Genomic DNA, 27,153 nt, shown 5'->3' on the forward strand with positions numbered 1-27,153 from the left:
AAATCTACTGGAAGATACAGACATATAAACAGATAATTATAGTACCATATAATAAGTGCTGTAAAGATATGTGAATACAGTGAAATGGAAACCTAAAGGAGGGGAGGATTTTTATATGTATCTGTGAGTTGCTATTCTTCTCCATTACTGGCACTCTTTCTAGAAGCCTCATGAGAAGGAGACAAAAACAAAGAAGTACTGAATCTGCATCTGGAAGTATCACACAGAGGGGAGGGTTTCACTCTATTGGGGTTGAATAAGGTGCTGATAATCGAAGTATCATCACCTGTGTGTGTTGAGCTTTGACTATTTCCAGCACATCGCTAAGGACGGAGGCTTCTCAGTGGCGGTGCCAAGGAAACTGTTGGAGGTTGCCAGTCATTTTAGAGAAATGCCATGGAACACAGCATGCCAGATGGCTACTGATGAAAGTGATGAAGGTTCACGCTTAGAAATGAAGTCCAATTCCATATTTGGTCCTTCTTTCCTTCTTTCTCTTTTGAACGCATAAGAAAGTACAAACTCAGCCTTATTCTACTCTTGCCTTACAAAATTGCCATCATCCTTTTTTCTTTTATAAAGTCCTGGAGAGATAGAGTCAAGGTACATCTGCATTATTCCCAAAGCCTCAAAGGCTCCCGAGGCCCATCTCTTGCTGCACCAGGTCCTTTCTCTCTTGACCCTTCTTACTCTTCTTCTCACTCCTCTTTTGCCTGCCAGGAATCACTGTCAACAGAACCCACTGAGGGTCAGCTGCCTGCCTGGGACTAGTTTCTGTAAGGTAAGCTTTTCCCATCTCTACATCTCATGGAAGAAGAAAAAAGAAATGCTCTGCTGGAGATGTTTTGTGATGACCCTGATTTGTGGAAGAAGTTTGCCTTGCCTCTTTTGAGGACAACCATAACCTCCAGCCACGTTTCCTTTCTCTAACCAGTGCATGATACTAGGGTTAAATACTTCTTCCTCACTCCCATTGTCCTGGTGGAGGGGACCCCACTGTTGGCCTGGCTCCCTGCCACCAACCCTGCCTTTTTGCACTCTCCCAGTGGAAGTGGAGTGGTAAGGAGGTAATGGGAAGAATAAACATAGGCTGCTTCTCCCAGCACCTTGCTTCTTTCACACCAGGGGCTACGCCCCCACCGCTCCTCCCGTCAGGGCTTGGGTGGTGAGTGTGCTCAGTCTCAGCCCAGCATCCCTTGGTCATCTAGTCACTAAGGTGACATTTCAGTTCTCTGTTATTAGGTCCTCTCAAAGTACCCCCTGCAAGTAAGCAGTAGTCATATGAACTCCAAAAATTAGCCTTCACTCTAAGCAGATTCATATCAGACAAAACCTTATATTCCTTTCTGCTTTTTGGCTTTGAGGTATAGGAGGCCTTACCAGGAGAAAAGGAAAGGGCAGTACATTTCTCAGGCCGTCCTGAGGACTATAAGAAGGCTTAGATGAAACATAACAAATTAAAAGAATTCCACATTTTGGTGGCTTTAACTTGATTCTTGTCCTTTAGAGTGGGTTAAAACACACACACACACACACACACACACACACACACACACACACACACACACGCATTCTGACATTTGCAGGTTCTGAGCCTTGGGTCTCTCCCTTCCTCCCACCTAGCATGTCCTCATAACTGTATCTCCAAAAGCTATTCTTAAAGCTTTCCAAGAAGTGTTCTCTCATCTACACAGTAATGTCTCCTTCCTCTAGTTTTCCACCGTACTTGCTCTAACGGCATTTGAATGAGTGAATGAGTGAGTGAATGAATAAATGAATGAATGTGTAATGATGAAAGAAATGAAATATCCTTTGCTTGCCCATCTACAGAAGAGATGGAGCCTTCCCTGTTCCTCTTCAGGGTTACTTTTCCTCTGCCACTTTAAGCTCCATCGAAATGCCTCAGGGGCTGCAAGAGTCCAGAGCTCTCCATAAAATAACCTAATAAAAACTGTGAAGAACAAGGCAGCCCAGAATATGCAACTTCATTTTCATCACCCTGGACTTTGCTTTGCGTTGCCTTGGATTCTTGGGTCAGCATAAGGTCTGTAACCTTTAGGGCCTGGAGCCTTTTTGTTTGGGCCAGGTAGCTCAACTACCCAGCCTGAGCCCAGGTCTCCACTGGCACAGGATGGTGAGGCCAAGGGCAATGTTCCAGATAATTCAGAAGAGCAGAAACTAAACTTGGCTTTTAAAAAAAGCCCGAGGAAAGCAATTTTGATGCCTGGATAATCACCCCAGTTGCTTACAAAGCATGCCAGTGGAAACCTGTCCCAGGGGTTCCAAGCTTAGAAAGTACAGTGATTGAAGCTCCATCCAGAAGGAGGGTAGCAAGGCAATTAAGCAGAGGAACAAGTGGGACCTTTGCCTGGAGCAACTTCTGTTCCATCAATTGAAGGTATTTACTTGCCCTCAAAGGAAGGTTATTTTAGCACCTGGCATCAGAATTCTCAATATATGAGCTTTGCAGTCTCCTTTGATCTGCACTTACTAGTTCCTGGATTATCAGGCAGTAATCAGGGAAGGGCACATGTTCTCTAGCTGCACTTGGCTTGTTGGCTGCAGCCCCCACGTGGTTAACTTACTTCAAGTATAGGTTTACTCTTCACAGCTCCATTCCAGAAACTCAATTGGATAACATTTTGTCTCCTTTAAGGTCAGACTCTATGTATGCCATAGGTTACCTTCAGCTTCTCACATCTTTCATCCCCCAGCCCTACAGTGATGTCCCCAGTGATATGGTGCCACCCAAAGAGGCCCAAGGTATTGTTTTGTTGTGTTTTGTTTTAGAAGGAGAAGGAATTTGGGTTTCCAGTTTCAAATCTCAGTTGTGTGACTCAAGTAATTTTACTTCTTAGTTTCCTATTCTAAAAAACTAAAATTGCAAAACATAATCTCATACATTTGTTATGAGGACCAAGTGAAACACTTTATGTCAAGGACCAGAACAGTGACTGGCATATCATAAATGCTCAATACATAATTGCTCACTTCCTCACTCTTTCCCCCATGTAGGCCCTGGAGAGCTCTTCTGGACCAGAGGCTGTGGTGGTGCACTCGTGATAGCTGATTGTTAAATCTTCAGGAATTGTGTGAGCCAGTTCATCATTTTGATACTGGCTGTGGTGGAAGCATTCACATCACAGAAATCAGCAAACACTGTTAAGTCAGAGCTTCCATCCACTCATCCAGAGATTTGGTTCATCACCATAGCATCACATAGTTACATCACCTAGAACCTTTCTAGGTTTGTATTTCTAACAATTTGCATTCCTAAAAATGCAAATTAACCAGTCACACCCCAGACCTGCTGCATGGAAGAAATTTGTGTTTTAACAAAGCCTCTTAGTGAGTGTGCCTAATATGTTCAGTGACTAGCAGGGAGATGAGTGTGGGTGGAGCGAAAAGAGTCAGATGAAGAATAGGAAGAGATACGGTCAAAGAAAAGATAGGGTGGTGGTAGGAGCAGAGAGTATCGTTGGCCACTGTAAGAATTTTGACTTATGTTCCAAGTGATAAGGAATCCACTGGAGGGTTCTGAGCAGAACATAATGTCTTTTAAATCTCATTCAAAGGGATCACTCTGACTGCTGAGTAAGGGTGATGAGAGATGACAGTGGCTTGGACTCAGATGATACAGAAATACATGGTGAAAAGTGGTTGGATTCCAGATATATTCTACAGATAGAACTAATATAATGTGCTGATGGTTTAGATGTGGAGAGTAAGAAAAAGAGAGAAGTCAAGGATAATTCAAAATTTATTTAGTCTGAGGAACTGGACAGATTTTTACTAAGATACAGAAAAAAAATAGGTTGGGAAGGTTGATGATTAGGAAGTCAGTCCACTTTGAACATATTGGGTTTAGAAAGTCTATTAGAAATCAAGAGGAAATGTCAAGGAGGCATTAGATATGAGCCTGGAGTTTGGAGGAGAAGTTGGGTTGAAGATTTACCTTTGGAAGTCACCAGCTTCCAGATGGCATTTGGTAAGCTGTGATAAGATAGCTAAGTAAGTGAATCAGATAGAGAGAAGAGGATTCCAGCCCTGGAAAGCATGGAGATCTGGAAGATATGGACAAACTAGCAAAGGACACAGAGAAGGAGCAATCAGTGAGTATTAGTTCAATACATATCATGGAAGCAATTAGAGATATTAAATAATAGACTGCAAGTAGCTGTGTTACTTTAGTTGTGTGTCATTTCCTAGGGCCTCTTGTACAACTTAACTGTCAGTGTGTAGTGTAGTGTTCACTCACAGCCTTCTGAATTAATGTATTGGATTCTGAAAGCAGTGTTGAGTTACATGTGAAGGCTGGCCCACTGAGCCAGTCTGTTCTCCCTTCACCCACTAAGATCCTGCAGGACTCTCTTCTCCTAGGGAATTGAAGAGTCATTACCACCAAGCTAATCACAGCCATCAGCTGGCTCAGCAAATGAGGCTGACACTGTGCCTGTGTTTGTGAATGTTTTGGTTTATCAAAAAGAGCAGGCAATTATCTTTAAAATATAATTCTCTGTCTTTAACATAAGCCAGAACAGTCAAACCTCCTTAAGCCCAGAGTGCTTTTACAAGGACAGTTTATTCAATTACCTTTTTAAGCTTTTAAAAGTCTGTAACTCTGACTCATTTGAGCAAGTGAGGATAAAAGACAAACATCAGTATCTCACTGGAAAAATACATGGTCATTGGCACTGAAACAAAAATAATGCTCTGATCAAGGTATTGTGTTACCCAAATCAAGTGTATGCCTCATCTTTTTCATAAGAAATCTTCCTACATTGGGAACTTCATGAGTCAGAATGTTTGTAATCTACAGTGTGGCCTTGGACAAGTTCATCTCTCTGTCATTTCCCTTTCAGGTAAAATGGGAACAGTAATACCTACACAATAACATGTGTGTGGGAAGCGTCCAACACAGTGATATTCAATAACTCCTTTCCCATTGCCCTTAAAACATACACAGCCACAAGTAGCTTAAATGTCTGTTCCACATTGAAAGAACTGCTGCCACTGCTGTCTGTCCTATCCCATCCCAATCGCCCAGTCCCTCTCCAATTTGTAAGGCATGTACTTGGGATCTATTTTACCAAAGCAGGGCATTTAGACTAAACTGTTTATTTGAAGAGAATATTAGAACATAGTCTCATCAAAACTACTATGAGCAAAGTGAAAAATGACTTTAAAAAATGGCTCAGGCCTGTAATCCTAGCACTTTGGGAGGCCGAGGCATGCAGATTTCCTGAGTTCAGGAGTTCAAGACCAGCCTGGACAACATGGCAAAACCCTGTCTCTACTAAAAATACAAAAAATTAGCCAGGTATGGTAGTACATGCCTGTAATCCTAGCTACTCCAGAGGCTGAGGCACAAGAATTGCTTGAACCTGGGAGGCAGAGGTTGCAGTGAGTCGAGATTACACCACTGCACTCCAGCCTGGGCAGCAGAGTGAGACTCTGTCTCAAGAAAAAAAAAAAAAATTACAAAGTGATGTGCAAGGCAGACGTTGCCAAACTTCTACTTTATCCATGATCCTCACCTCAACCCTGAACCCCTTTCCCAAGAGAAAGATTGAGGATAGCTATTTCCCACATTCCTTGAGAGTTTTGCTAAGCTGAAAATTCAATGCTCACTTTTCACTTTCGTAACCTAGTTGAAACATATGGGTGAAGATTCCTCTCAAAGTAACATGCACCCTTTGTGGTTGACAGGGAAACCCAGTGACAACCAAGTGAGGTACTCTCAGATGCCGAGTCACATCGAGTGAAGCAGCCTTGCTCAAGGTAGAAAGCCAATGAAGCAACTTGCTAGGGGATGCATGTCTGAGAAGGAACCAGTCAAGCCTCCCACCCATAGAATAAATTAGTATGGGGATCACTTTAAATGTAATTTCCCAAAGTAATTAGTTCTCCCATGTATCACACTTTTCCAAGGGAGACCTTTCATCTTAACTCACTCTGGCTCCTTCTAGAAATGTTCTTAAAAATGAAAAACATCATAGCAAGCAGCAAGCAATGGGCAATTGTGGTCACTGTCTTCTGGGAGAAGGAAACTCAGATTTTACCAGCTCAGAAGAAAATCCAAAGGAGCTATTTTCTAACCACTCCCTCCTTCTTGAAGCTCTCTCCACTCAGTTTCCTGGAGTTGTTCCTGCTTTTATGATGGATTCTTTTCTGTTTCCTTGGTGAGTTCCCCTGTCCCTGCCTAATTCTTCTTTCCTCATGCTACACATACTCGCTCTCACATTCTCCACCCCGGGCGGAAAGAAGCACCAGGAGATCAGAAAGTGAATCACAAATGTGCTGGGATTTCAGAAGGTGTTACTGGATGCAGGAATGGAGAGGACCTAGTTTGGAAATTTCAAGTAAAGGGGTACCAGAGTTGAATAGGGGACCCTTGCCTAAATGACCACTTAGAGAAAATTAAGAGCCAATTTTTTCTGTTGCTGTGGTTTCAGCTCCCATTTCTATGCTGAGGAATCCCGAAATCTCTATCTGTAGCACAGTATTTCTCATGAGCTTCTCAACTCTTTATCTTAATTGCCATCTTCCCCTGAACGGTCCACAGAAAAGTGAAACGGAAAATGTCTAAAATCATATTATTCCTTTCCTGCCTTCAAACCTACTTCTCATTCTATTTCCTACACTTTTTGTGGAGCCCCCATCTATCTAGTTATCCATGTTAGAAACCTATTCCCAATGTCTCCCACTCATTTCTCAAATTCAATCACAAGTCCCATAAATTTTGCATTCCAGATATTTTATGAATTTATTATACTTCTCCATCTCTAAGTCAAGGCAGCAAAATATTCGAAAAGCAGCTCCAACATGGCCCCAGGCTAACAGCAGTAATTAAATCCAGAATACACAGGACTCCATGGTGGCATTCCATGAAAAGAATTCTATAAAAATATCACCTTTCTGGCCACACATTTTTTTCTTACAGAAATTATTGTTTACCTTGTAGGAAAGTGCTGGACATTTTAATTTTTTCCTGAAACTTTACATTCTTATCATTCTTCTAGCTTTCTTTTAGCAGGTAATTAACTCGTAAGAATCTTAAGATTCATATCTTGGCCAGACCAATGCCATCATTGTCTATTTGCTATAGAGAAGGGGACCCTGAGAGTCAGAGCTGTCCTGCAGCCTCATGACTGTGACAAGTGGTACCCACAGAAGTTTCCAATGCCAAGAGCAGGCGTGATGTTGGGCCCTCTGTGCCTTGGGAGGACACTATCACAGAAGAGATACGCATATCAACTTGGGAAAAGCTGGAAGCGGTTATCAGTCATTTCCTGATTCTATTAAGAATCTGGGAGCCTAGTTTCTACTTGAGTTCTCTAAAGAAATAAAAATATGCACCATTTCAGGATAAGCAGAGACTGGGAGAAAAAAAGGATACAGCCTAGTACATCTCCATTTTTAAATAAAGTAACCCAATCAACAGAAAGAAAATTAGAAAAGGACTGTCAATTCTCATGAAGTTAAGACATTATTTCATGAAACTGAATTACTCTATAAATATTTAATAATCTACCCGGCCTAAGCAATAAGGGCAGATAGAGCTGCAAATAACATTGTCATGATTGTTGTCTCGGCAAGCTTACAGTATAGCAAGAGATGAAGTCATGGAAACAAGAACTTACAAAGCAATGTCATTCGACTTGTAACGTGTGTGAAGGGAGGACATGTGAAATGGACAGCCAACTAGATTTAGGGGGGAGTGAAAAAAATATTGCTTCAGGAAATTATATCCAAGCCGAGACCAGAAGTTGAACAAAAGTCGGTCAAGTTGCAGAAAGAGAATATGCATGGAGGAGATGGGTTCTGGGAGAAAGCAACAGCGTGGGCAAAGGCCCAGATATGGGAGATGGTCGGGCCCATTTAGGACTGCAAAAGAAGTTTATCCTAGCTTGTGTAGAACTGATACACAAAGTGATGAGATGTAAGACCAGAAAAACAGACAAGTTTGAACTTGAAGACTCTTATTGGCTGCATGGAGAAATTAAGACTTTGCCATGTCTTGTGTCTTAGAAATGTCACTCATAGTGAAAAGAATGGATTAAAAGGGAGAAGACTAGAGGAAGGGTTATTGATTAGCAGGTTCATTCCAATAATTCATATGAGGAATTATGTTGGCTTTTGTTAGGGAAATAACAATGAGGATGTAAATAAGTGGTTTTGTTAAAAAATATTTAGGAATTCAACTCAATAAGAATTGGTGATTACCAATCTACAGTTGCAAAGACATGGAACAAACTTCAGTGCCCATTGACCAATGAGTAGATAAAAGAAAACATGGTATATATACACCATGGAACTACTCAGCCATAAAAAGGAATGAAATGTCCTTTTCAGCAACTTGGATGGAGCTGGAGGCCATTATTTTAAGTGAAGTAACTCAGGAATGGAAAACTGAATACCATATGTTCTTGCTTGTAAGTGGGAGCTAAACTATGAGTAAGCAAAGGCATACAGAGTGATATAATGAACTTTGGAGACTCAGAAGGCGAAGGATGGGAAGGAGTAAAGGGAAAAAATCTACATATTGAGTATAATATACACTACTCAGGTGACAGGTGCACTAAAATCTCAGAATTCACCACTATATAATTCATCCATGTAACCAAAACCCACCTGTACCCCTAAAGCTATTGAAATCTAAAAATAAATAAAAATTTTTAAAAACAGAAAGAATGGTGATAACAGGAAGACTGAGGAGACAGCAAAATTAAGAAGGACCCCATGTGTCTGACATTAGCAGTTTGTTGGATGGGAATAGCATTCATTGTGATAGGAAACTAGAGAGAAGTAGGTTTGGGGAACGGGATCAAAGGAGGATAATGAGTTGAGTTCCTGATGTTTTCAGTTCTAGATTTTTGCAGTATACACAAGTGGAAATATGCATGGACAGTTGAGTATGGAGGTTAGAAGAGGGATCTGAACAAAGGATAAACATCAGAGAGTCAACAGCACATAATAGTGACAATGGGAGTAGATGACATCTACCATGGAGAAGATGAAAGCAGTTGAGACTTAGAACAGGAACTGGATTTCTTTTTTTTTTTACTTTTTAATTTTTAAGTTTCAGGATACATGTGCAGGATGTACAGGTTTGTTACATAGGTAAATGTGTGCCATGGTGGTTTGCTGCACCTATCAACCCATCACCTAGGTATTAAGCTCCACATGCATTAGCTGTTTAACCTGATGCTCTCCCTCCTACTGCCCCCCAACCCCCAAAAGGCCCCAGTGTGTGTCGTTCCCCTCCCTGTGTCCATGTGTTCTCATTGTTCAGCTCCCACTTATAAGTGAGCCATTATCCTCAGCAAACTCACACAGGAACAGGAACTGGATCTTGCAGAGGAGACAGAAAATGCTCGCAGAGGGAAGGAGGGACACTGCAGTGGTCTGGAGAGCAGGAGCTTTTCAGGAGTAGTAGTTTACAACAATATGCTGCAATTATCAAGAATCGATTCTGTATGTGCAGATAATGTGAAGACGTTCAAAATACATTGCATAAAAAGAGCAGGTTGAAGAACAATATGTGTGGTATGATCTCATTGTAAATTTTTAAATATTGAATCTGAATGAATATTTCTGGAGAAATACAGAAGAGATGGCAAAAAATAGGTCCTTAAGAAATAAGACTTGAGAGTCACAGAGAAAAAGGGGCTGCAAATTACTACTTAATATACCTCCAATATTGGTAGAGTATTTTACCTTGAGTGTATCTTGCGTTTGTGTAGTTTCTAAGTTAATTAAAAAGAAAGATAATTGTTGTATTAGCACTGCAGATAAATAAAGTAAAAGCAAACTGAAAAATATTAACTAGCTTTGCAACAAGGAGGTCATTAGTGAATTAATAGAAATCTTTTCAGTGGCGGGCGTTGTGGCTCATGCCTGTGATCCCAACACTTTGGAAAGCTGAGGCAGGTGGATTGCATGTGTTCAGGAGTTCAAGACCAGCCTGGGCAACATGGGGAAACTAGTCCCTAGAAAAAATACAAAACTTAGCTGAGTGTGGTGGCATGTGCCTGTAGTTCCAGCTACATGGGAGACTGCAACAGGACGATGGCTTAAGCCTGGGAGGCAGAGGTTGCATCTGGTAAACCAAGATTTCACCACTGCACTCCAACCTGAGCAACAGAGCCAGACCTTGTGTCGAAAAATAAAAAAGAAAAGAAATCTTCAGCAAAGAGATAAGACTGGGTTTGTGGATGATAGCAATGACATAGGAAAAATAAAAAAGGAGAAAATCTGTGTAAATAGCTCATTCTAGAAGATTGAATATGAAGATAGGGCAATTACCAGAGGGGGCATGAGGTTGAGGAAGATAATATTTTATTATGGAGAGTTTCTGGTACACTGACATGTTGGTAGAATTTACCCTAGGAGGCAAAGAACCTCCTATAGAAGCAGAAAGGTGGACAAGGACTCAAGATAGACATCTTGAAGCAGTAGGAAAAGATTGGACTAAGAAAAAAGTGGACAAAAATTAACCTTGGATAGGAAGACAGACACCTTTCTCACTGCAAAATAAGGTGAAAAGGGAGGAATAAAGGCAATGCAGGTAAGCCTACAGTGTCGGTAGCAACAGTTCTCAGACTTTCGAAATGCCCCAGATGCAATTCAAATAAATCAAATTTGGTGTTGCAGGCCTTTAGCAGAATAATTTAGAGTTTGAATATTGATGCCTATAGTAAAAGCAGATTTTCTCTTTAATATCTTTATCATGCAAAGCAAGCGTGCATGACAGTAAAAGATTTTATGTGCAACTAGTGTTTTGAAGGGGTGCTTTTTCCTTCTTTATTACACTCAAGAAACCATGCAATATGGTAACATTAATTTATCTTACTCATAATGTGTGAGTTTCCTAAGAGCATGGTTTGTGTCTTATTTGTCTTCATTTACTTATACTCAGCACAGGGCTCAGCATGCAGTCACTGTTCAATCAATGCTTAATACATAAATGAATGTAATCCTGAAAATAAAGTTGACGTTTTACTCTGATATATATTATCACCCAAAATCTTTTCTTTAAAGCCTAAAAAGAAGTCATTGCAAGAGTATTTTCAGGAATAGGGAGAAAAGAAGAGGCTACAAAAGCTCTTGACAGTGAAAACTCAGGGGTGTATATTTATTCCATATTGCTCACCCCAACAGTAGCCACGACTTCAAAATAATAGCACAAGTTAATGCTTTTTCACACCTCAAAAAAAAGGTTATGCTCTTCATGTCAGCCTGCTGTGCACAATTATAGGAGAGAAACCACGGGGACTAACCAGTTGCTAAAAAGCATCCAGAACATCAAAGGATTTTTACCAATGCATTCATTCACCAGAGTCGCCCAGTGCAAATTTAATAAGAACCTTTAGTTTAGCAATTATGCATCGTGGATGGCAGACTCTTCTAAATGACCAGATTGCTCCAAGGGATTGAAGAGATGTAATCTAAATAACTGGCTCCATTATTGTTTTCTCCTCGTCAGCTACAATTACAAGTCACTACCATTGGAGGGCTATTTACCAGTCTGTATAAAAGGGTTTAAATATTGAGCTAACCAATTGGAAATACATCCATGTACTATGACTTGCTCTCCCCACTGAGACTCATACTGACAGCTTAGCAAAAAGAGCCACGAAATTAAAACTACTTGGCAACATTCCTAGGTGGACCCAGCTCTGACAAGATTCAGGCAGACTGACCGGAAAGCCGTTATCGATCTGCACTCTGATTTTACTCAATAGGAGGGGGACCTTTCAGATACATTTATGTTTTTAAAGTAAATTGAAAGGCTGGTCTTCTACACAGAATGCTCAGCATAAATGAAAGATGCAGCCTGACTACAACCACACGCTAAGACTGGGGCTGTTTTGCTGAGACAGCCTTCTGAAATACTTTGTATTTACTTCTCTTCTCCTTCCAACTGCATAAGCTAGTATTTTGATAAGCTAACCTCCTATTTCGTGTCTCCTCACATCATTCTCTACTTCTTCTCTTTAATAATAGAGCCCCATGAGTTTTAACTGAGTGCTTGGCCATCACCTGGAGACTTCTTCTAAACTCTCTTGTGCCTAAACATAACCAAAAGCATGCCAGTGGAAGTGCTAAATACAATTTCCAGGACCTACCAGGTTGCCCTTTACCTCCACATCTTCCCTCTTCCTTTCTTCAGAAGAGAATTTAATAAGAACCTTTCTTTAGAAATCAGAAATAGGGGTCATGGAGTGTCAACATTGACCAAGAGCATGAGAGCAATCCCCCTACAGGATGGCAGGACAAGCTACGAGGAGCCCGGGTTCCTAGACCCCCATGCAGAGCCAACTGCCCCACCCCTCTGATCACCTACCAGCTCATATTGTTATATGAGAGAGAAATCCACTTTGATCTAGTTTGAGCCACTGTTATTTATTCTACTTTGAAGCAGCCAAACCCAAATCCTAACTAATACGAAGAGAGAGAAGAGAATTGAGGAACTGAGAAACAAGTCAGCAGGGAAGTAAGGTAGGACAATAAAGGGGGAAAACACCAGGAAAGAGAGCAAGGCTTAGGAGGGGATGAGTTATACTTTACTTGTTTGCTTGTTTTAAAGTATTCAGAAACACAAAGGAAGAAGAGGAAATCAAAGCTAGAGAAAAAAGGAAAAGCAATGCCGTACACTTTTATCCTGCCTCCTGGGAGGTTGTGGGAGGCAGGAAAACAGAAGGGGAAGGAAAGGAATCCCCAGCTGTTGTCAGGGCCCATAGAAAGTTCACACTCAGCCTTCTGCTGGGAACCAAAGATGTTATTGACTCAAAAACAAATGGGGTCCTTGAGATTAAGTGCCCAAAGAGGCTCTGCATGTGCAGGAACCTCAGTCACCCTAGAACAGAGCAGCTCTCCTCACCATAAGGGGAGGGTGCGACGGGTCAGGCACTACAGTTGTCCATGTTCCTATTTTACTCATAAGTATGATAATCATGCAATGCAAATGTGTGCAAATTTCCAGTTCTTTTCTAAGAGGTTGCATGCTTTGAAGCATTCATTTCCGGCGTCCGCTGAACAGGACATTCTCTGTTATTTACATAAAAACAAATACAGCTCCTCTGAATTAAGAAACTCTTTAAAAATCATATGCTAATTATTCTTCCTTGCAATACCTTACCACAGCCAACACGTCTGTGAGTAAACATCATTTACTGCCTTTCAGGACTTGGCAAAGTCCCAGTCCCCCAGGAGTCCCACACACAGCGTTGTTTAAGCTAGCTGTCAGACCTCAACAGCTAAGCCTCACTTCGCTGGTACAATGGTTGTTGATGTGGCAATTTATTGGCAACACACAGATCAATTGGAGAAATGAATTAGTTGTGGTCAACGAATAATGGTAGTTGAGAAAAAAAAAAAAAATGCCAACATCAGACAAGTTGAATCAAGATATATGAAAACCCAGTAACTTTGGAAGAATTTGAATTAGAGTGTGCAATCCAGGTTTCCCATCACTTTAGTTGTCACAAGTCATTTCTGCCTTTAATACCCAGTAGTCTGAGAACCCATTCTGCAGAACTTCAAGAAATCAAGTGCAGTCTTTTGAAAAGTTTATTCCTTCAATCTCTCTGGAGATACTTACATATTACACAAATCAGTCCTAGCTGTCACTTGCCACCTCAATGAGCCATCTTGTTCTCAGTGACTCTTCCCTTCCAGTGGGTCAATTCTTGCCAACCCACAACAGCTGTCCAGGCTGTTATCTTTTTCCCTGAATTACTTCTTCCTAAGCATTAGCAATCTCAAAAATGACTGAAACTAGTATATGATGTCTAAGAATAGATAATTCAGGGGATACTCAAGGGAATAACCATGTAGAATAAAAGGCTTAAACAGAACATTTCACAACAACGGATCCACAAACCAGGCCATTCCATAGATGGTGTGATCAGCTTATGCCTCAATCTTCTCAGGCCACCCAACTGTTGTGGGTGACAGAAGGGAGATCGTACTTTACTCTGGTTGAACTTCAGGGAGCCCAGGACCCCTGAGCATCTCTGTTAAAACACAGTTTCCTCTTTGCCCTTGGTCACTGGTTGGCCTTCTGGTCATCATCTCTCAGAGATACCATGCTGACTTCAAGAAGGGTGACTTCCAAAAAAAAAAAAAAAAAAAGAAGGGTGACTTCCATATTAGCAGGCACAGCCTCTTGACTTCCCATGGTCCAGAATCTGATTTTGGCTTTATCCCACATGCACTGATTTACAGACTTGATTAGTCAACTTAAACCTCCAGCTAAACAGAAACTGACAGCAGCTTACAAAGAGCAGCTATCTTCCCTGGCCCCTGCTTTATTCTGATGGAGGTTTCAGAAGTATGGGGGTTCAATAAGGCCTGGATTAAAACCATTGGAGAGCACTGAGAATATTACAGTGTCCCTAAATCATGTGGGATTCAAAATTAAACAGGTTTAAAGAATAAGTATAAAGTAATCTAATTAAATTATCATTTTTATCATGATGATTTTGGTGTTTTCTCAAACAAATTTTTAATTCAAATACTTTCTCAAGATGCTGTCATTTTTTTTTTTGACATCTTTATTTGCTGGTGCCCCAAGCCCACACAGCTTGAGGGGAACTCCAGCTCTGGGTCCAGTGTCAGAGCCTCCAGTTATACATGAGTAAATTAGTCCAAGAGCCTTGCTAACATTATAGCTGCCTCTGCTTAGAAACCCACCGACCTTCCCATAGTAAAGAACACTGTCTACTACTCAATGTCTTCCTACTAGAGTATTTCTGAGAACAATGGGATTTTTGTACTCAGCAAACAAGGTTGAGCTGCCCTCTAGATTATTTAGAACCAAAAGTAGCCTCTTCCTTTCTTTTGTCCTCTATTTGCCCTTGAGTTTAAACCCAAAGGTCACAGGAAACTTCACATGGCTCATTTATTCAACAAATGTTTCTTGAGCATCTACAGTGCATTGAATAGTGTTTACCTCAAACCTCAGAATGTGACCCGATTTGGATAGAGGGTCCTTACAAATGTAATTATTAAGTTAAGATGAAGTCATACTGAAGTAGGGTAGATTCTAAGTCCAATGACTGATGTCATTATAAGAAAAGGAGATGATACACAGAGATACATACCAGGAAGAAGGCCACATGATGGTGGAGGCAGAGATTAGAGTGATACAGCTACAGGCCAAGGAGTTAACCCCATGGATTGGCAGTAACCACCAGAGACTAGAAGGGAGGCCTGGAACAGATTGTGCCTCGGAGTCTCCAGAAGGAACCAACCCTGCCAACACGTTGTTTGGACTTCTGGCCTCCTGAACTGCAAGAGAGCAAGTGTCTGTTGTTTCCAGCCACCTAGTTTTTAGTAATTTGTTATGGCAGCCATAGAAAACGAATACAGCTCCTAGTATTTTCTAGTCACAATACCCAGCATTGAGTATAGCAATAGCACGACACGTAAGGTCTCTATTCTCGTGTAGCTTAAATTTTCTAGAGGAGAAGACAAACAATAAGTAAGTCACCAAATAAATCAGGATGATGACTTCAGATTGTGATCAATTCTATGAAAAAGAAAAACAGAGTTATGTGACAAAGAGTGACCGGGGTAGAATCCAAGGCAATATCAACTTTTAGGATGAGATGTTTCTGGGACATTCGCACGGAAAATATTGATACTACCTACTAACCTTCTCTCCAGTCCAACCATGTCACTCCAGAGTCCCTTCTACTGTCTTGTTCTTCTCCTCCCAGCCACAGAAAGCTGGCCCTTCCTCCCTTCTCTTCCTGACCTCAATGCCAGGAGCTCCTTGGCAGCTCTGCTTCTAATATAACACATTATTTTGATCCACAAAAGTTTTTCTTCCTTCACATGTCCTCCAGCTTGAACATGAATCAAAACCGACAAGAATTGTGTTGTTCCCCCATCCAGCTTGTGCATAATGGATGTCAGTGTATTTCCTCACCATACTCAGAGAGCAGACCCAATTTTACTTAATTACAGCCAGAGCTCTGTAAACAGCCACTCGTTACTGCCGAGCCCTGCGGTTTATGAAGAGAACACCACAAATGACAGGAAGCTACAGGGGGAAAAATAGTCTAAGCTGCCTTTGGCATGTTCATTTTTGAATACAGATACTTCCATTCATCGATGAGGACATTTATGAAACCTGGACTGTCAAGAAGATATTCTAGAAAGGAGCAACAGAGGTCCGTCATGGCCCGAGTGCTGTGCTGAAGAGGCCATCTGTGAGCAGAAGGCTGACACCTAGAATGCAAGATGCTCCATGGGGATCACAAGCCGCCATACCCATTGAGGCAACTTTAATGAGAATTTCAGGACCACGCTGACCCGCGCTGCCTGTCCTGACATTCAGAAATCAGTGCAGACCCAAAAGCAAATTAATTTAGTCAGAATTTCACCTCTTCAGGGAAAAATTTCCACCCACCAGTGCACAGTTTCATACGAGGAAGGAAGTCATGCCACCATCTGGCAGACTGAAAACTGCAGAATGGGCATTGTTGGGAAGGAAAGCAGGTCCCTCCCTCCATTGTCCTCAGCAGACATGGGAGCCCTGAGCTGGACTCCAGACTCACACAATAAGGAGTGCAACACAGGGGATACCCAGAGAGTCACTGGAAAGAACTGTGTTTTAAAATATTGACCCAGAAATGTGAAAGTAGGACCCTTGTTAAAGTGCAGATTTGAGTTCACTAGGTCTGGGACAAGGCCTAGAATTTTGCGTCTCAAGGCCAGTGATACCAGTGCCACAGGTTCTCTAGAACCTAGAGAACCGGCCATGGGGTGAGCAAGGGCTGTGGAGAAGGAGTCCAGCTAGGAGGCTTTCGCCTAAGAGTCCAGGTGACAAGGATGCTACATTCTGCAGCGGTGTGGAATAGGATCAACTTTGTTACATGTGAGATCTTGGTTATCATCAACAAGAATCAACATTATGAATTTAATTGCATATAGCAATTCTAGGTGTTGAATTAAGACTATTTCAAAAATAAAGTATTTTTTAAAGATGATAAATCAGTATATCTCAAGTAGATATGCATGTCATAATCATCTAGTGAGGAGTTAGCAATGAGAATGCCTGGGCCCCAACCCAGAGCAATTAAATCAGTTCTCTTGGTCTAGTGTGTGTAAGGGGCTGGGCAGGAGGGAAGAGAAGCAGCATGCAGTCCTAAAGAGAGGAAAGAGAAAAATAAAAAAAGAGGGACTAGATGGAGAGAAGAATTAAATCCACAACTTCTTAAGTAAGTTTTTTTGAGTATATTTGAGGTTTACAACGTGATGTTATAGGATACATACAGAGAATAAAATAGTTACTATAGTGACACAAATTAACTTATCTGACATCTCACATTGTTACTTTTTCATGACAAGAGCAGCTAAAATTTGCTTAACAAAAATTCCTAATACAGTACAATTTTATTAACTATAGTCTTCACCTTGCACCTTGCATATGGATAAAGGAACTATATGTTGCCAATTAGTGATGATAAGCACCTTTTCATATACCTGTTGGCCATTTTTACGTCTTCTTTGGAGAAATGTTTATTCAGATTCTTTGCTCATTTAAACAAAAATCTGCTATTGAGTTGTAAGGGTTCTTTATACATTTTAGATATTAATCCCTTATCAGATATGTGGCTTGTAAGTATATTTTCCTAGTCCATAGGTTGACTTTTCATTTTGTTGATTGTTTCCTTTGTTGTGTAGAAGTTTTTTAGTTTGAGGTAGTTACATTCATTTGTTTTTGCTTTCCTAGCTTCAGAGTTTGGTATAATATCAAAAACCTCATGTCTAACTAAGGTCAATGTCATAGAGCATTTCCCCAATGTTCTCATCTAGGAGTTTATAGTTTCAAGCATTACATATAGGTTCTTTATCCATTTTGAGTTGCTTTTTGTGTATGTCGTAAGGTAAGGGTCCAATTTCATTCTTTTACATGTAGGAAAATCCAGTTTTCCCAGCACCATTTATTAAAAAGACCATTCTTTCCCCACTGTGTCCTTTTGGTGCCCTTGTCCAAAATTTATTGGCTGGATATGCTTGGATTTATATCTGAACTATTATATTCTATTGGTCTATGTTACTGTTTATATGCCCATGCCATACTGTTTTGATTACTGTAGCTTTATAATTTTAAATCAGGAAGGAAGTGTGATGCCTCCAACTTTTTTATCAGTATTACTTTGGCTACTCAAGGTTTTTTGTGATTGCATGTACATTTTAAGATTTCTTTTCTATTTCTGTAAAGATTGCCATTGGAGTTTTGGTAAGGGTTGTGGTGAATTTGTATATTGCTTTGGATAGTATGGACATTTTAACAATATTAATTCTTTCAATCCATGAACACAGACATCTTTCCATTTATTTGTGACTCTCAATTTTTCCAGCAATGTTTTAGAGTTTTCAGTGTATAAATTATTCACCTATGTGATTAAAATTTTCCTATTTTTTATGCTATTTTGAATTGGATTATTGTCTTGATTTCTTTTTCAGCTAGGTCACTATCTGTGTATAGAAAAGCTACAAATATTTGTATGTTGATTTTGTATCCTGCAATTTTACTGATTTCACTTATTAGTTTTAATAATTTTTCTGTGTTATCTTTAAGGTTTTCTACATATAGGATTATGTCATCTGCAAATAGAGATAATTTCACTTCTTCCTTTCTGATTTGGATATCTTTGATTGATTTTTATTGTCTGATTGCTCTTGTACTTCCGGTACCACATTTAATAGAAGTGGCAAGAGCAGGCATTCCTGCTTTGTGCCAGATCTTAGTGGAAAAGCTTTCAGTTGTTCCGTGTTCATTGAAATTTTAACTGTGGGTTTTTTTTTTTTAATGGCCTTTATTATGTTGAGGAACTTTCCTTCTATGCCTAAACCGTAAAGAGCTTTTATCAAGAAAGGCAAATGCTTTTTTCATGCCAATTGAGATGATCATGTGGTTTTTATCTTTCATTCTGTTAATGTGATGTATCACATTGATTTATTTGCATATGTTAGGCCAGCTTTAATTGCCAGGGATAAATCCCAGTTGGTCATTATGTATAATTGTTTTGATGTGCTGTTGAATTCAGTTTGCTAATATTCTACTGAAGATTTCTACATCAATGTTCATCACAAAAAATTCATCTGTACTTTTATTTTCTTACAGTGTCTTTCTTAGTTTGGCTTAGGTATTAAGGTAATGCTGACTTCATAAAATGTATTTGGAAGCATTCTTTTTAGCTCTATTTTTTCAGAAAAAGTTTAAGAAGTATTGGTAATTTTTCTCTGAATGTTTGGTAGAATTCAGCCGCAAAGCCATCTGGTCTTATGCTATTCTTTGTTGGAAGGTTTTTAATTACATCTTGAGTATCTTTATTTGCTATTGGTCTATTTAAGCTTTCTATTTCTTCCTAATTCAATCATGGTAGGTAATATTTTTCTAGGAATTTATCCATTTCCTCAGAGTTATCCAATTTGTTGGCATGTCATTGTTCAGAATAGTCCCTTAGGATCCTTTTAATTTCTGAGGCAAATGTTGTAATATCTCCATTTTCATTTCTGATTTTATTTGAGTCTATTCTCTTTTTTCTTAGTCTATTAGCCTAGCTAGGGGTTTTGTCAATTTTCTTTATTTTATCAAGAACCAATTCTTGATTTTATTCATTCTTTCTATGGTACTTCTATTCTCTATTTATCTCTGTTCTGATCTTTATTATTTCCTTCCTTCTGCTAACTTTGAATTTAGTATGCTATTTTTCTTTCTCCTTGAGGTATAATCTTTGGCTACTTATTTAGGAATCTTTCTTTTTTAATGTAGGCATTTGTTGCTACTACCCTCTTCGAACTACTTTTGTTGCATCTCATAGGTTTTGATATGTTCTGTTTTCATTGTTGTTTGTCTCAAGATACTCTTTATTTCCTTTTTGACTTCTTCTTTGACTCATTGGTTGTTCACCAGCATATGGTTTAAGTTCCACTTATTTTTTTAATGTTCCAAGATTCCTCCTGTTATTGATTTCTGGTTTCATATTGTTGTAGTCAGAAGCATTACTAGATATGATTTCAATCCTCTTGAATTTGCTGAGACTTGTTTTGTGGTCTAATAAATGGTCTATCCTGGAGAATGTTTCATCTGCATAAGAGAAGAATGTACATTCTACTGCTCTTGGACTGAAAGTTTTATATATGTCTGTTAGGTCATTTGGTATAAAGCACAGTTCAAATCCAATATTTATTAATTTTCTGTCTAGTTGGTCTATCCATTGTTGAAAGTGGATCTATTGGCATCCTCTATTATTACTGCATTGCTATCTATTTTTCCCTTCATATTTGGTAATGTTCAATTTATATATTTAGCTGCTCAGATATTAGGTACATGAATGTTTATAATTGTTGTTTCTCTTGATGAGTTGACTCATTTATCATTAAATAATGACTTTTTTCTTTTGTAATGTTTTTTTGCTTGAATTCTATTTTGTCTGATAAAAGTCTAACCACTCCTTCTCTCTTTTATTTACCAGTTGCATGGAATATCTTCTTTCATTTATTCACTTTCAGCCTATGGGTGTCCTTAAAGCTAAAATGGGTGTCTTATTGGCAACATATAGTTGAATCTTTTTTTTTATTCATTAAGCCAGTATGTATTTTGATTAAAAATTTAATCTACTTACATTCAAGGTTAGTATTGATAGGTAAGAACTTAACTGCTGCCATTTTGCTGTTTTCTGATTGTTTTGTAGATCCTTTGTTCCCTTCCTTCTCATTTGTCCTCTTTTGTGATTTGATGATTTTCTATAGTGCTAAGATTTTATTCCCTTCTCTTTCCCCTTTGTGTATCTGCTGTAGTTTTGCTTTTTTGTTGTTGTTTTTTTTGTTGTTGTTGTTTTGCTTTGTGGTTACCATGGGCCTTATGCAAAACATCTTACAGTTATAATAGACACTTTTAACTGATAATGACCTAACTTTGATCACTTACAAATACTCCAGACTTTTACCCTTCCATCCATAATTTATAATTTTGTTGTCAGAATTTACATCTTCTTATATTGTATATTCCTGCACAATTTATTATAGGTATATTTTTAATTATTTCAACTTTTAACCTTCACATTAGAAGTTTGAAAGGTTTACACACCACCATTACACTAATGGAGCATTCTAAATTTGACTATGTATTTACCTCTACTAGTGAGTTTTATACTTTCATATGTTTTCATGATGATAACAATATGTTTTCATTGTTTACAGCTGAAGAACTCCTTTAAACATTTCTTGTAAGGTAGGTCTAGTGGTGATAAATTTCCTCAGCTTTTGCTTTTCTGAAAAACACTTCATTTTGCCATCATTTCTGAAGAACAGACTTGCGGTTATTCTACTGTTGGCTGCCAAGTTTTTTTTTTCTTTGATTACTTTGACTATGTCACACCATTGTCTCCTGGCCTGCAAGTTTTCTGCTTAGAAATCCACTGATAGTTTTGGGCTGAGCACAGTAGCTCACACCTGTAATCCCAGCACTTTGGGAGGCCAAGGCAGGCAGATCACCTAAGATCAAGAGTTCAAGACCAGCCCAGCATGGTAAAGACATGGCAAAACCCTGTCTTTACTAAAACTGTAAAGATTAGTCAGGTGTGATGGTGCATGCCTATAAAACCCAGTCTTTACTAAAACTATAAAGATTAGTCAGGTGTGATGGTGCATGCCTATAATCCCAGTTACTCAGGAGGCTGAGGCAGGAGAATCGCTTGAACCCAGGAGGCAAAGTTTGCAGTCAACCAAGATCATGCCACTGCACTTCAGCCTGGGCAACAGAGTGAGACTCCATCTCAGAAAACAAAACAAAACAAACAGAGAGAGAAAGAGGAAAAGAGAGAGAGAAAGAAAGAAAAAGAAAGAAAGAAAGAAAGAGAGAGAGAGAGAAAGAAAGAAAGAAAGAAAGAAAGAAAGAAAGAAAGAAAGAAAGAAAGAAAGAAAGAAAGAAAGATCCATTTACAGTCTAATGAAGATTCCCTTGTATGCCCTTTGACACTTTTCTCTCAATACTTTTAAAATTCTGTCTTTGACTTTGACATTTTTATTATACTATGCCTTGGTGAGGACTTCTTTGATCCTATTTTGGAACCTTTGTATTTCATCAATCTGGATGTCAATATCTTTCCTAAGGTTTGGGAAATTCTCAGTCATTATTTTATTAATTTTTTTGTGCCTTTCTTCATCTCTTCTCCATCTGGAACTCCCTTATGCAAAAACTTGCTCACTTAAGGATGTCTTATAAGTTCTGTGGGCTTTCTTCACTTTGTTCCATTATTTTTCTTTTTTCCCCTTTGACTAGGTTATTTCAAAAGACCTATTTTTCAAGTTCAGAGGGTCTTTCTTCTACTCGAGCTAGTCTTCTGTTGAAGTTCTTAGCTGTAATTTTTTCACTGAGTTCTTCAGCTCTAAGAATGCTATTAATATTTACTTCTTTTTTAAGATTCTATCTCTGTTGAATTTCTCATTCAGATCATGGATTGTTTTCCTAATTTTATTGAATTGTCTATCTGTATTCTTATGTATCTCACTGAGTTTCCTAGAGATTATTATTTTGAATTCCTTTCCAGGCAACTCATAATTTTCATTTCTTTGGTGTCAGTTACTGGAGAATTATTGTGTTCCTTTGGTGGCATCATGTTTTCTTGATTTCTCATGTTTTTTGTGTTCTTGTGCTGATATCTGCACATCTGATGGAACAGTCGCCTATTCCAAATTTATAGTGGCTTTCATAGGGAAAGACTCTCTGAATGGGTTCACTCTCTGAAACACAGGTGATGCAGCTCTTCCACCAAGCTAAGGACTGTGACTCTGACACACTCCCCAGTAGCTAAGGCCCAGGAGGACAAGAATGTAGCTGTAACTCTGATCTTGGGAATCAGGGTGTAGCCCTGGCATGGCTCCAAGGAAGACAGGGTGTTCAAGATGCTTGGTTCCTGAAGAGTGGCAACTTGGGCACCAGGAGAAGGGGCATTGTGTAGTGGTGCCTCTGAACCCTGAAGTGGTGGGACACAGAAGTAACCCCGGCTCTGCAAGGCCAGGTGTGGTGTCAACAAGGACCCAGGAATGACAGGACACAGCAGTGGCTTGGGCTACAGGGAAGAAGCAGCAGTGCAACAATGGCTCCATGCCCCAGGGAGGTATAGCACCTCAGTAATTTGACTCTAGAGGGCTGATCCAGATCCAGCAAGAAGGGGTGCTGTGGCTTTTTGATCCAGAGCGTGTGGTGGCACAGTTCAAACAAGCTTTTGTCTTCCTGGGATGCAGGGTGCCACATCAGTTCAGGTGTCTGGAGGGACAGATACTCTGCTGGGCCAGGGCCCCAGTTCCTCACAGGGTGGGGTATCACTTTGGCTCAAGCACTGGGGGGTACAGCTTCTCCAATTGAACACATGTTTTTAGAAGAATAATGAGCTGAAGAAGAGTCTATCAAGGAGAGGAAGAAGTGAAATTAGAAATAACTGGGAATAAAAGAAAGAAGTGTGGGGAGTTAGAGTGATGTCAACAAGACAGCTGACTGAGGTGCATGACGCTCATCCCCAACCCCAACAAAAAAAGAATCAAAATAAATACTCAACTATGTCTTGACTAGAGTGCCTAAGAGAGTGCTGGAATACAGCAAGGGTGTGGTGGCAACCCTGTGAAGCACAGAAACTCAGGGCAGTCACATACAGAAGGGAAGGAAATGCCATGCCTCTTTGCCACCCTATCCCCCAGTTAGGATCAGCTCAAAACTAGGAGGGGCTTCTCCTTGTGGGAAAAAAATAAGCAAGAGACCCCTAGATGCTGGTTCCCAGCAGGTCAGGGTACCAGGTTGGTTCAGGCAGTGAGGGGTATGGCTCTGCCTTTCTGGTGTGGCTTCTCCATTGGACGAGTGCACTTGGTCCCCAAAAGGCAAGGCATTGTGTGAGCTTAGGCACTGGGGATGAGGCTGATCCCCTAGGCTGGAGTTCCAGTTCCCTCAGTGTAGGGCACCAGGTTGGTTCAGGTGTCCAGGGGATGTGGCTGCTCCACTGGACCCAGTCTCCAAGTAGCCAGGGTGTGGCAGCCGTTGGGATTAGAGAGATGAACTGCCTCCTAGGTGGCTTGTTCCCAGGCAGTAGGGAGCTACAGCGGCTTGGCTGGGGTACAACATGCTACCACGGATGCGAGCATGGTGCAATGGTGGTAGAGCCTCAGAGATGAAGAGATGTAGTGGCTACGGGGCCCTGGAGCAGGACACACCCTAGCAGTGGCTCTAGTTTGAGATGTTGCAGCACAATAGCAGCTTGGGCCATGGGGGCACAAGTGGAAGCCTTCTCTGGAGTAGTACAGCTGTGTGAACTCCAAGCATCTCCCAAAGCTAGGTTCAGGGCCTGTGAGGATTTCAGGATTCTCCAGTATCCAAAACTGCAGGTATACACAGCAGTGACAGTGGCCTCCGAGGGCCTCCTGCTTATCTTCCAGCAGAGATAAGCCCCTTATGTTTCGGAGCTGCTCCTGACTGGGGGATAGGGTGCCAGAGGCAAGGCATTTTCTTCCCTTCTCTATGTGTCTGCCCTGAGTTTCTATGCTTCCCAGGGTTTCCATCACTCTCTTGCTGTACTCCAGCACTCTCTTTCAGTCACTCTAGTTAAGATGTAGTTGTGTGTTTGTTGTTTTGGGTCTTTTTTTGTTAGGGGGCATGAGCATTAGGCACTTCTAGTCAGCTGTCTTGTTGACATCACCCTAAATCCACACTTCTTACTTCTATTGCCACTGCTTTCAAATTCTCTCTCCCTCCCCTTGATGAACTCTTCAGCCCAATACTCCTCTGATCAAATGTGGTGGGGGTGTCACCTGTCAGCTCTTCAAGTTACACAGGCGGTGCACCCCCGTACACCCACTGCTTGGGGCTCATGCTCAGTGTGGATGCTTAAAAGAGAAATTGTGTTCCACAAATCAGCAGCATTGGCTTCACCTGGGAGCTTATTAGAAACTCAGAATCTCAAGCCTCTACCCAGACCTATTGAATTAGAATTTGCATTTTAACAAGATCCCCATGTAATTAGCATACATGGTGAAGTCTGAAAGCACTGCTCTGCATGGACTTGAGCCCAAGTTTTCAGGACACACACACACTAGGCACAAAGGCGATTATCAAGCTACTCAGGTAATGCAAACTGGAATTAGCTGCCACTTATATTTGAGCCAGGCAACTGGAGGAGAGGATGCCTGAGAACATGTCATCAATTTAGAACATCATCTGGCAGTAACCCAGTGAACGCCAAATTGTCTCTTTCTCTGTATTGATATAATTACCAACATGAGGAAAAGCAGGTTCTTTCCTCAGATAAAGTAACCTTGTTATTTATCAGCCTGTGCTAGCTCCGCTTCTGATTAGCAATTTATTCTGGGTGGTTATTGACTGACCCCACTTGGCCCCTGTTATTTATTCTATTCCCACCAGCCACAGTTATTTAACTCTCAGGATGATGGAAATATAGATGGCATTATGCATATCTGCATTTTCTGTACATTTTTCTATTTTTCTTGCCTGCTCTATAGACAAAACATACTTAGGGACCATGACAGTTTGTTTAACTCCTCACAATACCTAGCAAAGAAGCACTTACTGGAGAAGGTGATGGATGTCACTGGGTGGTATCAGGAACCATTCTTGGCACTGTTCATCTCAATTCTCTATTTCATGAGCCAGAAACCAAATTTTTTTAAAGCCACACTGGGACACACTAAGTTCCACAGAACCATGCACTAAGTCTATTCTATAAGTCAATCATAAAAAGCAGATGCTGTCCTATGCTTATAAATCATTTTCAAAAGTTCATTTCAAAGCCATTTATTGGAACTCCAAGTGTGTATTATCCTAATATGATTCCTTCAGTGGTAGCTCTGTTCCCAAGGTAGACCTTCGGAGTGGGAAGTCATATTCTTATAATGTTACTAATTAACTATGACCATGAAATATTAAATCCAGGTGGATTTTTATTCAACCTGATGCTTAAGGTTGAATGTTGGTGCCTAAGGGAGAGTTTGAATCAAAAGACTATTTGGTAGGAACAGAAGATATTGCAGAACCTGGCTTTTATATATTTGTTAGGGCTTTAAAATGGAGAGCATTGATTCTTTATGGTGTTTTTAAGTTAAAACTTCTTATTTTTCTTTTTCTCACAAAAGATGTAACTTTGCCTCAATTCTTACACTTATTTCCCACAAGTGTCATCGTTCTATGGCTCACAGATAAAAAAAGAAGGGGAGAAAAAATAGAAGAGAGGAAGAAAAATGTAAGTGATCCTAAGTTTAGTGAGTCTGGTGTTAGATGGAATTTAAAAGATTGTGTATATACATGAGTGAAGGATCGCATATACAGTAGGTTCAAAATGATTGCGTTTTAGACCTGGAAGGGACCACAGTCATAGTTGCCACATGTTCTCTTGAGGCAGCATTTTTCTAATGGCAGTGCTTTTGCCACATAGGGGATGGTTCTGGTTTCTACAGCTAGTGAGGAAATACTACTGGTCTCTTGTGTGTAGGGCCAGGGATGGTGCTAAATATCCAACAAGATCTTATGCAAGTGGTCCCACTTGACGCCCAGCCTCTTCTTCTCTGACCCTCTTTACTCACCCTGCTCTCCCCTAGCTTCCTCCCTATTCAAACACACCAGGCCTGCTCCCTCAGGGACTTTGCACTTGCTATTTCCCTTGCCTTTTCTCCCAGATTCAAATGCCTTGAACCCTCATCTCCATCAACCTTTGCTTAAGTATCCCCTTTATGTAAGACCTTCCATGATCATCTTGTTTAAACTACAACTTTCCACTCTCACTCCAGCACTTCTTATCCTTGTTTCTTATTCTATTTTTCTTCATAACACTGACAATTTTTGTCTGTATGTTCACTGCTATATCCTTAGGACCTAGAATAATAGGTGCTTAATATATATTTGATACATGAATGAATAAAACAAGTGAAGGACAGTGAAAGATAGAATATAATTAAATGATGTGAAATCAAAAACATATGTAATGGGAGTTTTACAATGAGTACATTTTATATCTCTATTTTAAAACCTTGATACATTTTGCTACCTTTTAGGTATGTTCTCTTATAGTCACAGTGACCTTATTTTCAAAAACAAAGATTAGTAAGCACAGAAGAGGAATATATTGA

The 27,153-nt window shown here is 40.1% G+C and overlaps 1 long non-coding RNA gene across 1 annotated transcript in view; it reads left to right on the plus strand.

Annotated features, from left to right (window-relative positions):
• The first annotated feature begins 553 nt into the window (after positions 1–553).
• LOC139363863 (uncharacterized) overlaps positions 554–27,153 on the plus strand; it is an 89,380-nt gene continuing 62,780 nt past the window's right edge. Inside the window, exon 1 of the long non-coding RNA XR_011624955.1 lies at positions 554–781. This is a non-coding gene — a long non-coding RNA (uncharacterized lncRNA). The remainder of the gene's footprint in view (positions 782–27,153) is intronic.

The sequence above is a fragment of the Macaca nemestrina genome, chromosome 6, assembly GCF_043159975.1.
Source record: "Macaca nemestrina isolate mMacNem1 chromosome 6, mMacNem.hap1, whole genome shotgun sequence".
In the NCBI taxonomy this organism is placed as follows: domain Eukaryota; kingdom Metazoa; phylum Chordata; class Mammalia; order Primates; family Cercopithecidae; genus Macaca; species Macaca nemestrina.